We start from the raw sequence: 15,090 nt of genomic DNA on the forward strand, positions 1-15,090 counted from the left end.
TTACAATATCACCCTGTATAATGCCACCAATTACAATATCACCCTGTATAATGCCACCAATTACAATGTCACCCTGTATAATGCCACCAATTACAATATCACCCTTTATAATGCCACCAATTACAATGTCACCCTTTATAATGCCACCAATTACAATATCACCCTGTATAATGCCACCAATTACAATGTCACCCTTTATAATGCCACCAATTACAATGTCACCCTTTATAATGCCTCACTTAGAATACCACCCCTTACAATGTCAACCCTTCATGAACCAAGAAGTTCCATTCCCAGCTGCCAATGTTTTAACAGTCTGAAATATAAGTGAATGCTTTTTATCAGATTTTCCAAGATCAAGAAATATATTTGATAAACTTTCATAATCAATCTTTAGTCGTCATATTTTTATTGAAATATGTCAAAGCAGAAGCTAAGTTCATCAACAATTATAACTGCATAAAGAAAAGTTTTCTGTTAAAATTAAATGCTCAATGTAACTATTATTTTACAAAACCGAAAACCACAAACCTCTTATGGACCTTTGTTTCAATATCACTTCCTTGCTACTTCTAGTTACAAGGTCAGAGCATGAATTATTTCTAACTGAATTTATCAATACCACAATACAATACTCCACAGTCCATCTACTCAACAACCGAGCATCAAGACCGCAATAAACAAACATGCACAATTCATTGGGGAAAGGATCAAGTTTCAACAAAATTGAAAATACAAATTAAAGCACACAACCAACATAGATATTGCTAAATGTGAAAGAGAAAACTCTCTTATGGTATTAAATTGCAATTCCCCATTGCTACATCACAGCACCATGCTGTATAAACAGCACTTGGGCTAGCTTCTACATCCACGTATGGATTTTCTGACAAACGAGAGCCACGTTCCTATGTAATCTAGTATTTACAGGCTACAGTGTCCTCAGATGACGACCCACGATGATCCAACCGCCACAAGAGTACCACGAACACAGGACCAGGCCAGACCCATGGTGTGTTCCACGTAATGACCATTTTGCACATTTTTGTGACAATGTCAAACCATTTGATTGATGGCTCTTAGCATAAGGGACTTGTAAAATAGCATCTAAACTGTTTGTGTAGCAACTTGTTTGAAGACTGTTTGATTGCAGAGGTTTTTCAGTGTTAGAAACCTTGCTATTTGTCACGATAACATTTCCCTGTTATGGGAATCAAGTTTGTAGAGATACTATTTTGGTCTTGAAACCTTTCCAGTGACACCTTGTCCGTGCAATGGTTATGTTGGGGACTCTGGGAACAGTTCTCCCACATCATACAATTGTTGTAAGAGACAGGTGGGGATTTGTTGGCCAATATCACCGACACTTTGACTACCTGAATAACAAGCAGTAGGGCACCTGAGAAGTGGCTGACCTAACTCACTCTCCCTCAACCCTAAACAAAGGCAGTTTGTTGATGAACACCAAGTTTGTCTGTGAGCATAAAATTGCCCTCGCCAAAATTAACAGCAGCAGAGATGTTTGTCATAATTTTTATCATCCCAAACAAACTTTCAATGTGAAGACCTGTCTGCATACTGACTCCAAGCCAACCAGTCCTTCTTTGTCTTATCCCCCTAAAGCCGAATGCCAGGCAGGGTAACAACAAGTACCACCTTTTAATGTCTTTTGGTATGATGTGGCTGAGGATCGAACCCGAGGTCTTCTGCTCCCCAAACAGATGCGCTACCACAAGGCCACAACCTGCTCAATGGACAAATGCTGTTCTTCCTTGACTTAAGGTCATTCAACTAAAAAACCTGCATGACTTCCTCATGCGAGCCTTTATCAGTGAGGCACATGTGGCCAGCTAAAGAGTTGCATCCCTTAGCTCTGCAGGATCAGCTGCTCACCAATGTTATTTGCCAAATCATGGACCCTGGTTTATCAGCACCATGGTAAAGAATGACTTTGTTGAAGGGGCAGTGAGGTAGGCTTGTGTGATCGTTTGTTACACCGAGCCCGGGACAATTCCGCACATGGGTACAATGTGAGAGGCCCATTTCTGGTGTCCCCTGCCATGATATGGCTAGAATACTGCTGATGGTGGCATAAAACAATACTCAATTTGTTAAACATTAATGTTCATGGCTTTCACCAAAGTAAATATCAACAACTTGTGTGGGTTTGTTCTCAATACACAGCTGGTGTATCGCGAAAACTGTTCAACGCACCAATAAACCACACTCTCTGACATAATGTATTAGTCAAGTCGTGACAGGGATAGAAATGCAGATGTTTCAAGTGTGCCACAGGGCATGCATAAGCAGGCAGGGGATACCTTTTTTGTTATACATTATTGGCTCTTTTAATTTGCTGTGATTTGATATTTCACATGAAGAATTAGCTGTGATATGTTTATATGCTGTGAGTCCTGTTACAGTGAATTTGCAAATAAAAGTTTTCTGTGAAATGTCTTTTTCTTCTTGTGATTCGTTATCATTCGTTACCCTGTTTTTATATCGAAACCGGGAATACAATGTAGTAAATTTGGGCAACAGTTGTCTAACAAAATCAAGCAATGCCCGAGACAGTCCGTCTGACAAGTTGTTATCAACTTTACAATAACATGTTACAATAACATGAGATGCAGTCCCATTTTATACATGCAAAAACATAAACTTGAATTTAAATTGAATGAAATATGATCTAATTAACACAATAATCATCCATGATTGTGAAACGACAGAAGGATTGCCTGTGATCTGTGAAAAGGCATCTTCCCAAGGCAATGGAGTTTACTGACTATAAAAGTCCAGTTTCCAACCTTGCCAAAATAGGCTGAAATTATGGAGTTATATTTTGGCTGGACTAACGAGTCTATGCACAGTCCAATCAAAATTGCAAAATGAAATCGACATCCCGTTTGTAAAATGCTGTGCATAATTTGGTCAACTGTAGGATTTGCAAAGCATGTATACCGTAAACTGGGTATCAACAAATATTTTCCATATCTTTTCATGTTTTTAATCAAGGTGCTCACATGAGTTGCAACAATTCACGAAGTAAGACCCATTTTATCACAATATAGATTTTGATGATCAATCAGATCGTCTTGACTAGGCGTCACCATTTTGTTTGTAAATGCAAGTGATATGAGAGGTGGAACCTGATTGGTCAATAGGAGGGACATAGAAGGGACATAACTTGTAATAGCCACAGGTGGCACTGCGATCATGCCCAGAAATTCCAGCCTAGTTCGGCAAGGGAAACTGGACTTTTACAGTCTGTTAACTTCCTTGCCTTGGGAAGATGGTGGAAAGGTGGTCTGAATCACCTGCAAACAGTGCAAGGGCAGAAGCATTCCCTACCCTCTCACAGAGATGTTTCAGTGTTTCCTTTGGAATGTAAGTGTGCCAACTCAAAGAATACTTTTAATCCATCTGCTAACTTCATGAATGCCATTTCACTGAGGCCAGGTAATAAGCAGTCATATTCCAGGAAAACATTGCTCCCTTCCTCTTCACTGAGATTGGTAATACCCAGTGTTACCTAGCGCCTCATACTGTGCATTAAGCATGCTAACATGTTCATAGTGTTCCATGTGTTTGTCATCTTACTTCTTCAAAAGTACATTCATCACTGGTGTCACGTGACAACCATTGTCACAAGTACTGTTGTTTGTATCATTATTTATAAGTGTGCCCTTCAGGCACTGGGAACATATTATGATCATGCCATTGTGATTTTATCTGTGCCATTGTCACTAAAATACAAGGAATTTGGAAGCCTGCATGTAGAGCAGCCTCATTCCGTATTGCATCCAGAGCAAGCCTCTGTATGCCTCTGTATGCCTCTGGATACTTATGGATGCAGTCTTACCATTATTCAGGGTTTTGATAAAGAAGGGTGGACACAGCTCAAGTCAAGAAGGAAAAACATCATTTCTATCCCTTTGATTGCAACCCTCAGGAAGGTGAGGTGAGGTGAGGTGAGGTGAGGTGAGGTGAGGTGAGGTGAAATGGGGTTTAACATTGTGTGCTGAGTGCAGGGTAACAACAAGTACCACTTTTTAACATACTATGGTATGACACAGCAAGGGATTGAACCCCCGGACCTTCCGCTCTCTGGACAGATGCTCTACCACGAGACCCGCAGGTAGGGAAGGATTTGACTGTATGAAGAGACTGACACTTGCACAAATACTCATTAAGCAAACTTGCAGCAACTTACAGCAATCAGTCTGTATATAAACTAGGAGAGAAAGTATCTTTTGTTTGCAAAAAAGTATGCAAACTGTATCAGTAGCAGGTGCTACTGATAGGACAGGACTAGTTATCGTGAAAAACCCGGTGTCATCACTGATTTTCAGTGATCTATTCAAATAATGTTCAGTGCTATTTTGCCTTTTATGCACAATGCCCATTGGAGTCTGTTTCAGCGAGTATCAAGACTGGTTATTGTCTGGTGTTGACGTTTTATCTTGTCGGTGTTGTCAATAGCCATCACTTGATTGTTTTGATAATGCTCACACAGTGTAGGAAAATACTGATCACAATCTTTCTGGCTGTACCCGTAGGTTTGGGTCAGGGCTGTCTGACTGTTAACTGCATTTCCGAGGTCAGTCACACTTAGAGATTTTAGTGCTACAACTTTTGTAAGTCTATGCTGACATATGGGTGTCACATTGGTCTTAGAGCTAAAACTGTGAAGTGGAAGAGGGCAGTGGTTTCAAGTTGAACACACCAAAAGAAAATAATGAGAAAGGAAATGAGTTTCAAGATGAAAGCACTTACATTTTTCTTTCTTTCTAAAATAATTCAGCTTAGTTCAATAGTTTGAGACATGCAGAAGACAACCATAGACAACAAATACAGGACATGATTCAAGATTCAAAGACTTTACGATAATGTGAATCAGGATGGGTTTGGATTTCCCTCACCTTTAAGAAAAAACATCTAAATAATATACAAAACATGTTTAACAGGATATCTCAATTGCCTGATTTGAAATAGCTGTCATTAAATATGAATAACACTTTAAAATGCTACTGATGAAAATGAGACACTGGTTGTTATGTACAACTCCTATTACAGATGGTGGGATGTCAATAACATGTCAACATACACACTCACAGCTGATGCTGATCTTCCAGCTCCACACAGCACACGTCTATTTCACGTCATATTGTGATCAAAGGAAGAGCACTAAACGGAAAATCTGCAAAAATTGCAGTTCCACAAACAGCTATCGATGGGGATTATGAAACATGTGGTAATGACGAAAATGGCGATAATTGGGAAATTATCTCAAATAGACGCTGATCAAGAGATCTGCTAAGCAAACCTATACCAACATGCGACACATGTCACATGATGGCAACAGTTTGTCCAATGTGCCGTACAGCACAAGGGGACAAATAGACAATTATGCAACACATGCTCACATATTCAAGCCAAAAGATCACAAAAATACCTCACCGTTCAGTCCAAGTTTTCAGCAAAGCAAGAAGCACAAGTGATGTTCCGTAGTTCCGTTGTTACAACCAAAACTATTCTCTCTCAGTACACTGTTATAACAATATTGTGGTGAATATCAAAACAAATTGATGCTCCTTCCCTGGCCGTGTGTTCCATTTCGCCTGTCAAGCAATCAATAGCACTTCCTCGTTATAGCGTTAAAGATGGCATCGATTTCAAAACTTTAAATCCAGAACATCACGTGTTTCAAATAGCAAAATCATTTATAAAATTTCTCAAGATGACAAATGAAGCTCACTTTCCTTATTTCTGTATTAATAAAATACAAATAGTTGTTTCTATAATTTTGCCTTATAAGGAGGTTTATTGAATGATCATCAATTTTGCTCAGTTTCTGAAAAGATCTTTTCCCATATCTTTCCAAACAGAGAAGGTATGCTGTAATGCTGGGTAAAGAAAGACAGGGAAAGACATATTTTCTCTAAGGAAACGAATGATATATTATAATGAGACTGGTGTGGCTGGCTTGGTATTTGTGTCATTCATTTCGGTGAACATGGTGCTTATGTCATGAAATGAACAGGAATGCTACTTAAGGAATAGAATCAATTTCACTTCTCTCTGCTGGCTGTGTAATACACATATCATGCTTCATGTCAGGCGGCATATAGGAAAACAGTCACAAACATAAATGAAATTACTGATCAATTTTCTCTTTCAACTAAATGCCTTTGAAGTTATATTTTGTTTTGATTTTCTGATTTTGGCTTGTTGTGATTTGCTCTAAGCATGTCTTTGTGCAATTCTTGTAGGTCTCATTTGGAAACAAAAGATTCACTTATATAATTGCCTCTCGTTACATCAAACAGCCTTAACAGAAATGATCTAAATGCACTAAATGTTTGAGCAGAACCACTGTTTGGAACTTGAAGAATTCGTGTTTGTGTCAACATTTATGCATGCATTATCTCAAAAAATTTATTCTTCAATCATGCATATCTTTTGTCTCACTTATCAAAGTTTGGCGCCATACAAATGGACTCATTATTATTATTATTATTATTATTATTATTATTATTATTGATCAAACCAGATGTGTCAAACTTATGGTTTTGTCAATCACATTCAAATGTTCCAGATCACACAATTTCACGCATACAGTGATCCCTCGCTATTGTGCTCTTCGATAAAGCGCTACCTCGGTTACTACGCTCGGTAACGCATGGCTCCCAAAATTTATGTACACTTTTATTACTGAGAGTTTTACACAGACATAATTGTATTGTTGTTCATTGTTCATTTGCACATAACGCTTCTCATTGCATAATCAACCGTTTATCGCTGAATGGAGTTCTAATAATCTGTTTGAAAATATCCGCGGCAAGTCCCGGAAATACGATTGTTCAACTAGTTAACTTTTCACACTATACATCCTTTGATCTTAGAATATGCAATAAAAGAGAACCACAAGTGAAGTTTATATTCTTAATTAGTGGGCAATCCAATTTGAGGCGACACTGTCACACACATGTAGTTGCTGTCACAACACGGCGGTCATTCATTTCGTAATCGCGCTTTCGTAACATCGCCTGTTTTTTTTCCGTAGTTATAACAAGCGATTTCATTGGATTAAAATTTGTTTCTAATGACGCTTTCTTGCCGAAATCTGCTACAAGTTTTGTGATTGGTCAATTTTGAGCACGTGACCTCAGGCAGCCAATCAAATTATAGCTGTGATACCAAGCTCGTGTTTGATAAATTTCAGAAGTTGGCGAAAGATTTTTTGTTAAATCGTGTTATTCTGAACGTTTTAAGCAGGAAATCACGATATATATTAAAAATATGGAACTTCGTGAATGTATCGTGCTAGGTTACGAGCTGTGACAAAGATTTTTCATGCATATATTTTTGCATTAAACGTTGTGTCCGAGCCGAGAATTCAAGGCGACGAAAACCGAGATGTCATTTGACTTACATTACACGCGATCGCACGAAACGATGGAAATAATAACTTAGTTGTAAGTTTGATTACTTTTAGATATATTTTTGTTGATTTTATTTATCACTTTGTATAATATATTTAAAGATTTGCTTAAAACGTCTTTATTTTGCTCTTTGACATGTTCGATGCGGACCCGTTGTCAAAATGTGTGTCCGAGAATTTTATTTTCAATAACATCGCAGGAAATAGTGAATAATTTTTTAATTTATCGATAAAAAATGATAAATTGAAATGGAATACGTATTTCAGACATTTAGAAATGTGACAGATTTAATAAATGAATGATATTACAGGTAGATCTAGGTCCATAAAAATATATACTATTTTGACGTGACGTGAGATAAACACATATTGATGATTTGAGATTTGCCGAGCGCGCTCCCCCGCCTCGCCCTCGGCTCATCGTCTATAACGCCCACCAATTATTTGGACCCCATTGGTAGCGTTGTAGTGAGGGACCACTGTATATTCGTCAATCACATACTCATCTCCTAATGTTTAACATTAGCACAACTCACAGTTGAGGACAAAACATTAATACTATTTCTAAAGTTTCTAACAAACGAATATCTAGTTGTTTTCTCCTCATAATGACAAAGTCACGCCTCTGAAAGGAAGACATTTTTTTTATGTTCTATATTTTATGACCTTAAGGGCGTGGGATAGCTGAGAGTGTAACCCAATTACATGTCCAGATGAAGACTGTGCAAGGGTGTGGGATAGCAGTAAGGGTAAGCCAATTACATGTCCAGATGAAGACTGTGTAAGGGCATGGGATAGCAGAGAGGGTAAGCCAATTACATGTCCAGATGAAGACTGTGTAAGGGCGTGGGATAGCTGAGAGTGTAACCCAATTACATGTCCAGATGAAGACTGTGTAAGGGCATGGGATAGCAGTAAGGGTAAGCCAATTACATGTCCAGATGAAGACTGTTCAAGGGCATTGGATAGCAGTAAGGGTAAGCCAATTACATGTCCAGATGAAGACTGTGCAAGGGCTTGGGATTGCAGTAAGTGTAACCCAATTACATGTCCAGATGAAGACTGTTCAAGGGCATTAGATAGCAGTAAGGGTAAGCCAATTACATGTCCAGATGAAGACTGTGTAAGGGCATTGTATAGAGTAAGGGTAAGCCAATTACATGTCCAGATGAAGACTGTGCAAGGGCATTGTATAGCAGTAAGGGTAAGCCAATTACATGTCCAGATGAAGACTGTGTAAGGGCATGGGATAGCAGAGAGGGTAACCCAATTACATGTCCAGATGAAGACTGTGTAAGGGCATGGGATAGCAGAGAGGTTAAGCCAATTACATGTCCAGATGAAGACTGTGCAAGGGCTTGGGATAGCAGAGAGGGTAACCCAATTACATGTCCAGATGAAGACTGTGCAAGGGCATGGTACGAGGGGTGTTCATTAAAGATTTCCCCTGGCCCACTTCCGATGGACCTAGTGGAATGAAACTTGGCATAGGTATTAGTCTTTCTCCACATAGGAACCACCAAGAGTTACACACTTCTCCCATCGTTTTATGCAACTATGGGGACCTCGCTTGTAAAAGCCTTCATTTTGCGTCTCAAACCAGGACTTGACTTCAGAAATCAGTGTTTCATCATCTGTGAAACGTTTTCCCTTCAAAAATGACTTCATGGTTGGAAAGAGGTTGAAGTCAGATGGTGCAAGGTCAGGAGAGTAAGGAGGATGTGGAAGGATTTCATAGCCACAGGACCGCGCTTCTGTCTGGGCAACATGAGAGTTGTGTACTGGAGCATTGTCTTGCAGGAGACAGACACCCTTGGTCAGCATGCCACGCCTCTTAAGCTTGATAGCGTCCCGCAATTTCTGCAGCAGTGAAGCATAATAAGCTCCTGTAATTGTGGTACCCTTTGCCAAGAAATCCATCATCACTACTCCATGCTGGTCCCAAAACACAGTGAGCATGACCTTGCCTGCAGAGGGTTGGACACGTGCCTTCTTTGGGGGTGGTGACTCCACATGCTTCCATTGCATTGACTGAACTTTAGTCTCAGGATCATAGTGTGGGACCCATGTTTCATCCTGTGTGATAAGTCTGTCAAAAAAGTTTGTCTGGTTTTTTTGGCACATGTCCAAAAGATCCTTTGAGCAACTGACTCGTTCCTGCTTTTGGAAAGGTGTGAGCAACCTTGGAATCCATCGTGCAGACACCTTATGCATGTTCAAATTGTCATGGATGATTTTTTTCACAGACCCTACACTGATCTTGACATCTTGTGCTAACTGGCGAACAGTTTAACGACGGTCTGCCAAAATGGCGGTCTCCACTTGATGGATAGTGTCCTCATCAAATGAATGGGGGCGACCAGGAATGGCAGCTGTTTCCACAGATGTCCGACCACACTTGAACTGGCAATGCCAGTGTTTATCAACGTCATATGATGGGGCATCTTCCCCATAAGTTGTTTTCATTTCATCGAAAGTTTCTTTTGGTGTGCGACCTTTCAAATATAAAAACCTAATCACTGCTCGGTATTCTACTGGCTCCATTGTCACACCCTACTCGATCATAACACCTGTAAAAGTGGTAAGATTAATAGTTCGGTGCTGCAAATTCAGATATAACCCATAGATACATGTATCATTACACATGTGAAATTTCAACCTAATATGAGAACCCTAAGTGGCTTAGGGGAACACCCCTCGTATAGCAGAGAGGGTAAGCCAATTACATGTCCAGATGAAGACTGTGCAAGGGTGTGGGATAGCAGAGAGGGTAAGCCAATTACATGTCCAGATGAAGACTGTGCAAGGGCATGGGATAGCAGAGAGGGTAACCCAATTACATGTCCAGATGAAGACTGTGCAAGGGCATGGGATAGCAGAGAGGGTAAGCCAATTACATGTCCAGATGAAGACTGTGCAAGGGCATGGGATAGCAGTAAGGTTAACCCAATTACATGTCCAGATGAAGACTGTGTAAGGGTGTGGGATAGCAGAGAGGGTAACCCAATTACATGTCCAGATGAAGACTGTGTAAGGGTGTGGGATAGCAGAGAGGGTAACCCAATTACATGTCCAGATGAAGACTGTGTAAAGGTGTGTAATAGCAGAGAGGGTAACCCAATTACATGTCCAGATGAAGACTGTGCAAGGGTGTGGGATAGCAGAGAGGGTAAGCCAATTACATGTCCAGATGAAGACTTTAAGGGCATGGGATAGCAGAGAGGGTAAGCCAATTATATGTCAAGATGAAGACTGTGCAAGGGTATGGGATAGCTGTCCTATAGTCCTACTGTCACCTTATATTTATATTGACCTTTATCAAGTGCTATTAGTCCTACTGTCACCTTATATTTACATTGACTTTTATTAAGTGCCTATAGTCCTACTGTCACCTTATATTTACATTGACTTTTATTAAGTGCCTATAGTCCTACTGTCACCTTATATTTACATTGACCTTTATCAAGTGCCTATAGTCCTACTGTCACCTTATATTTACATTGACCTTTATCAAGTGCCTATAGTCCTACTGTCACCTTATATTTACATTGACCTTTATCAAGTGCCTATAGTCCTACTGTCACCTTATATTTACATTGACCTTTATCAAGTGCCTATAGTCCTACTGTCACCTTATATTTACATTGACCTTTATCAAGTGCCTATAGTCCTACTGTCACCTTATATTTACATTGACCTTTATCAAGTGCCTATAGTCCTACTGTCACCTTATATTTACATTGACCTTTATCAAGTGCCTATAGTCCTACTGTCACCTTATATTTACATTGACCTTTATCAAGTGCCTATAGTCCTACTGTCACCTTATATTTACATTGACCTTTATCAAGCGCCTATAGTCCTACTGTCACCTTATATTTACATTGACCTTTATCAAGTGCCTATAGTCCTACTGTCACCTTATATTTACATTGACCTTTATCAAGTGTTTAAAGTCCCACTGTCACCTTATATTTACATTGACCTTTATCAAGTGCCTATAGTCCTACTGTCACCTTATATTTACATTGACCTTTATCAAGTGTCTAAAGTCCTACTGTCACCTTATATTTACATTGACCTTTATCAAGTGCCTATAGTCCTACTGTCACCTTATATTTACATTGACCTTTATCAAGTGCCTATAGTCCTACTGTCACCTTATATTTACATTGACCTTTATCAAGTGTCTAAAGTCCTACTGTCACCTTATATTAACAATGACCTTTATCAAGTGTCTAAAGTCCTACTGTCACCTTATATTTACATTGACCTTTATTACACATCATTGGTGACTGATGTTCTGGGAATACGTCCTCTGTTACTGATGTTATGTTGTTGTTTTCTGATCCCTGGAGCCTAAGTCCTATACCCTCCTAGTCAAAGATCTTTGGCAGTGAGGAGGAGTGCTTCTTATGATGTACACATCCTCTTTATAACAGGAGTATATGAATACAATATGAACAAAAACAGGAATGCTTTACCATTTTAGTGAACAACAACATTTGAGTTTACAGACTGCCAGGGATCCTGAACAGTTCAAGCAGAGAGAAACCTTGACCTGACTGATGACCCCGATGAATATGTATTAGTGGCGTAGTCCATCAAGTTTCAGGGGGATATATATCTGTATAGATGTAGAACACTGGGCACATGTCAGCTTGGCCTGTCACCTGCTCGGCCTCTGTATCACAAAGAACTTGTTGTTTGATGTTTTGTTGAAATTGTGAGATATTTGCTGTGATTCTGTGTATGAGTGACTGAAATATGTGCACTCAAAAGTTTATATACTTACAAAATACACTAAAAAAGCTGGAAAAAAACCCACTGTGGCAGATAAGAATTGCATATGAATGTCAGCTAACAGTTTTACCAGTTCCCCCAGTACAGTTTGTATTTGCAGTTCCTTCATTGCAACACAATGTCTGCGTTCCATCATTGCAACACAACGTCTTAGTTCCTTCATTGCAACACAACATCTCAGTTCCTTCATTGCAACACAACGTCTCAGTTCCTTCATTGCAACACAACGTCTCAGTTCCTTCATTGCAACACAATGTCTGCGTTCCATCATTTCAAACACAACCTCTCAGTTCCTTCATTGCAACACAACGTCTGCGTTCCTTCATTGCAACACAACGTTTCAGTTCCTTCATTGCAACACAACGTCTCAATTCCTTCATTGCAACACAACATCTCAGTTCCTTCATTGCAACACAACATCTCAGTTCCTTCATTGCAACACAACGTCTCAGTTCCTTCATTGCAACACAACGTCTGCGTTCCATCATTGCAACACAACGTCTCAGTTCCTTCATTGCAACACAACATCTCAGTTCCTTCATTGCAACACGTCTCAGTTCCTTCATTGCAACACAACGTCTCAGTTCCTTCATTGCAACACAACGTCTGCGTTCCATCATTTCAAACACAACCTCTCAGTTTCTTCATTGCAACACAACGTCTGCATTCCTTCATTGCAACACAACGTCTCAGTTCCTTCATTGCAACACAACGTCTCAGTTCCTGCATTGCAACACAACGTCTCAGTTCCTTCATTGCAACACAACGTCTCAGTTCCTGCATTGCAACACAACGTTTCAGTTCCTTCATTGCAACACAACATCTCAGTTCCTGCATTGCAACACAACGTCTCAGTTCCTTCATTGCAACACAACGTCTGCGTTCCATCATTGCAACACAACGTTCGCGTTCCATCATTGCAACATAATGTCTCAGTTCCTTCATTGCAACATAATGTCTCAGTTCCTTCATTGCAACATGATGTCTCAGTTCTATTTCTGCAACATTACGTCTCAGTTCTATTTGCACAGCACAATGTCTCCGTTCTATTTGTGAAAAACAATGTCTCGGATCCTTCATTGCAACACAACGTTGTAGTTCCTTCATTGCAACACAACGTTGTAGTTCCTTCATTGCAACACAACGTCGTAGTTCCTTCATTGCAATACAACATCGTAGTTCCTTCATTGCAACACAACGTCGTAGTTCCTTCATTGCAACACAACGTCTCAGTTTCTTCATTGCAACACAATGTATCAGTTCTTTTTGCACAACACAACGTCTCAGTTCTATTTGCGCAACACAACATCTCAGTTCTATTTGTGCAACACAACGTCTCAGTTCTATTTGTGCAACACAACATCTCAGTTCTATTTGTGCAACACGTCTCAGTGCTATGTGTGCAACACAACATCTCAGTTCTATTAGACCAACACAATGTCTCAGTTCTGTCTGTGAAGCACAACTTCTCACTCCCAACTGTGCAAGATAGTTGCTGTATTGATATGTATGACAATGACTTAAAATTCTGACGAACAGTCACTGCAACACGAGATCTTAGTTCCATCTGTTTCATGAAATGAAATGCTGTATTCACACCAGTAATTGCAGCAAAAATACCCTGTGTGTGAATTAATTCACATAATTGAAGCAAAATCAGTGTCCTTGCCAACAATACATGATGATCCAATAAAAAAGTAGGAAATTCTCTATAAAATAGTAGAAATGTGCTTGCCTTTAAATCTTGGCATATTGCAGACTGCCGATGTCGACACCTTGAAAAGATAGTTTTTCAGTAATATTGACTTTTCAATTGAGATTTTGGATGAGTGATCTGACCTACAGGCATATCAGCTGATAAAAAGACAAGAAACTTCGATCAATTGAACATGCTCTGAGCTAAAAGCTATTAAGAGGATGTAAAAAAGCTAATTTATGATGTAAGTCTTTTAAAAACACTAAACTTCAAATAATGGCAATGCTTTTAGGGTGTGAAATTTAATTATTGTAGCTTTTGGGTAAAATCTTTCGCAGCCATCCACTGTTCAGATTCGCTTCTCCCTGTCAGAGCAAGCTTCAAAAACTTTTAAAGTAATATAAGACTTTCTCCCTGGCTTTGTCTCCCACAAATTAAAGCATCAAATGCAAATTGTTTTTGTACACTTTTATAACTGGCATTTATGTTAGCGGGCGTTGAGATTGAGACTGACATGTTGCGCGACATCATGCTTTTAAGGATTGGTTCTAAAGAGCAAATGCAATTTTTGGTTTTATGTACCTTGATAAAAAAGGCTGTTATTTCATTTTGAGCTCAAAGAATGATCGTTTGCAGAAAGCTAAAAACATAACCTTTTCAGAACTCTGTCTTTGAGAATAAACCTGCTCCTTTCCACAGAAAGTAATGTAATAATGGTAAACTGTGGTATTTCAACTGTAGCTCTGAGCAAGTACATTAGGTGCATTAGCAACACTTGGACTGTTCATAGGCACTGCATGAAAGGAGACAGATCTGGAGAAGCCTTTGTATTCAGGTGACATGCAGTGACATGATGATGATGATGATGATGATGATGATGATGATGATGATGACAATGATGACAATGATGATGATAATGCAAAACAGTCACAATTTCAATACAACTCTCCGTTGCCTCATGTCTAGTAGTAATCAACTCACTTCTCAACACATCCAGCTCAGTGTGAAAGAAATGAATTAATGCAGTGACTAGAATGCCCGTCAGAGTGCTGTCGGCCATATCCTGACTTCACAGTTTGACCACAGTCATTAATTTCCGATTAAAGGCTCTTGTATTAACTTTCTTCCTGTCCAACAGAGACCTACA

General features: G+C 39.4%; 1 protein-coding gene across 2 annotated transcripts in view; it reads right to left on the reverse strand.

Annotated features, from left to right (window-relative positions):
* LOC124112986 (roundabout homolog 2-like) overlaps positions 1-15,090 on the reverse strand; it is a 519,019-nt gene that overhangs the window by 495,020 nt on the left and 8,909 nt on the right. The window contains exon 1 of one of the 2 annotated variants that reach the window (XM_048398287.1): positions 5,461-5,590. The exons of the other annotated variant lie outside the window; for it this stretch is intronic. The gene's annotated coding sequence lies outside the window, so the exon portion shown is untranslated. Of the gene's footprint in view, positions 1-5,460; positions 5,591-15,090 lie in introns of those variants that run through there. 2 annotated transcript variants of the gene reach the window in all.

Source organism: Haliotis rufescens, unplaced genomic scaffold (genome assembly GCF_023055435.1).
Source record: "Haliotis rufescens isolate VD_foot unplaced genomic scaffold, xgHalRufe1.0.p SCAF_18, whole genome shotgun sequence".
Classification (NCBI taxonomy): Eukaryota; Metazoa; Mollusca; class Gastropoda; order Lepetellida; family Haliotidae; genus Haliotis; species Haliotis rufescens.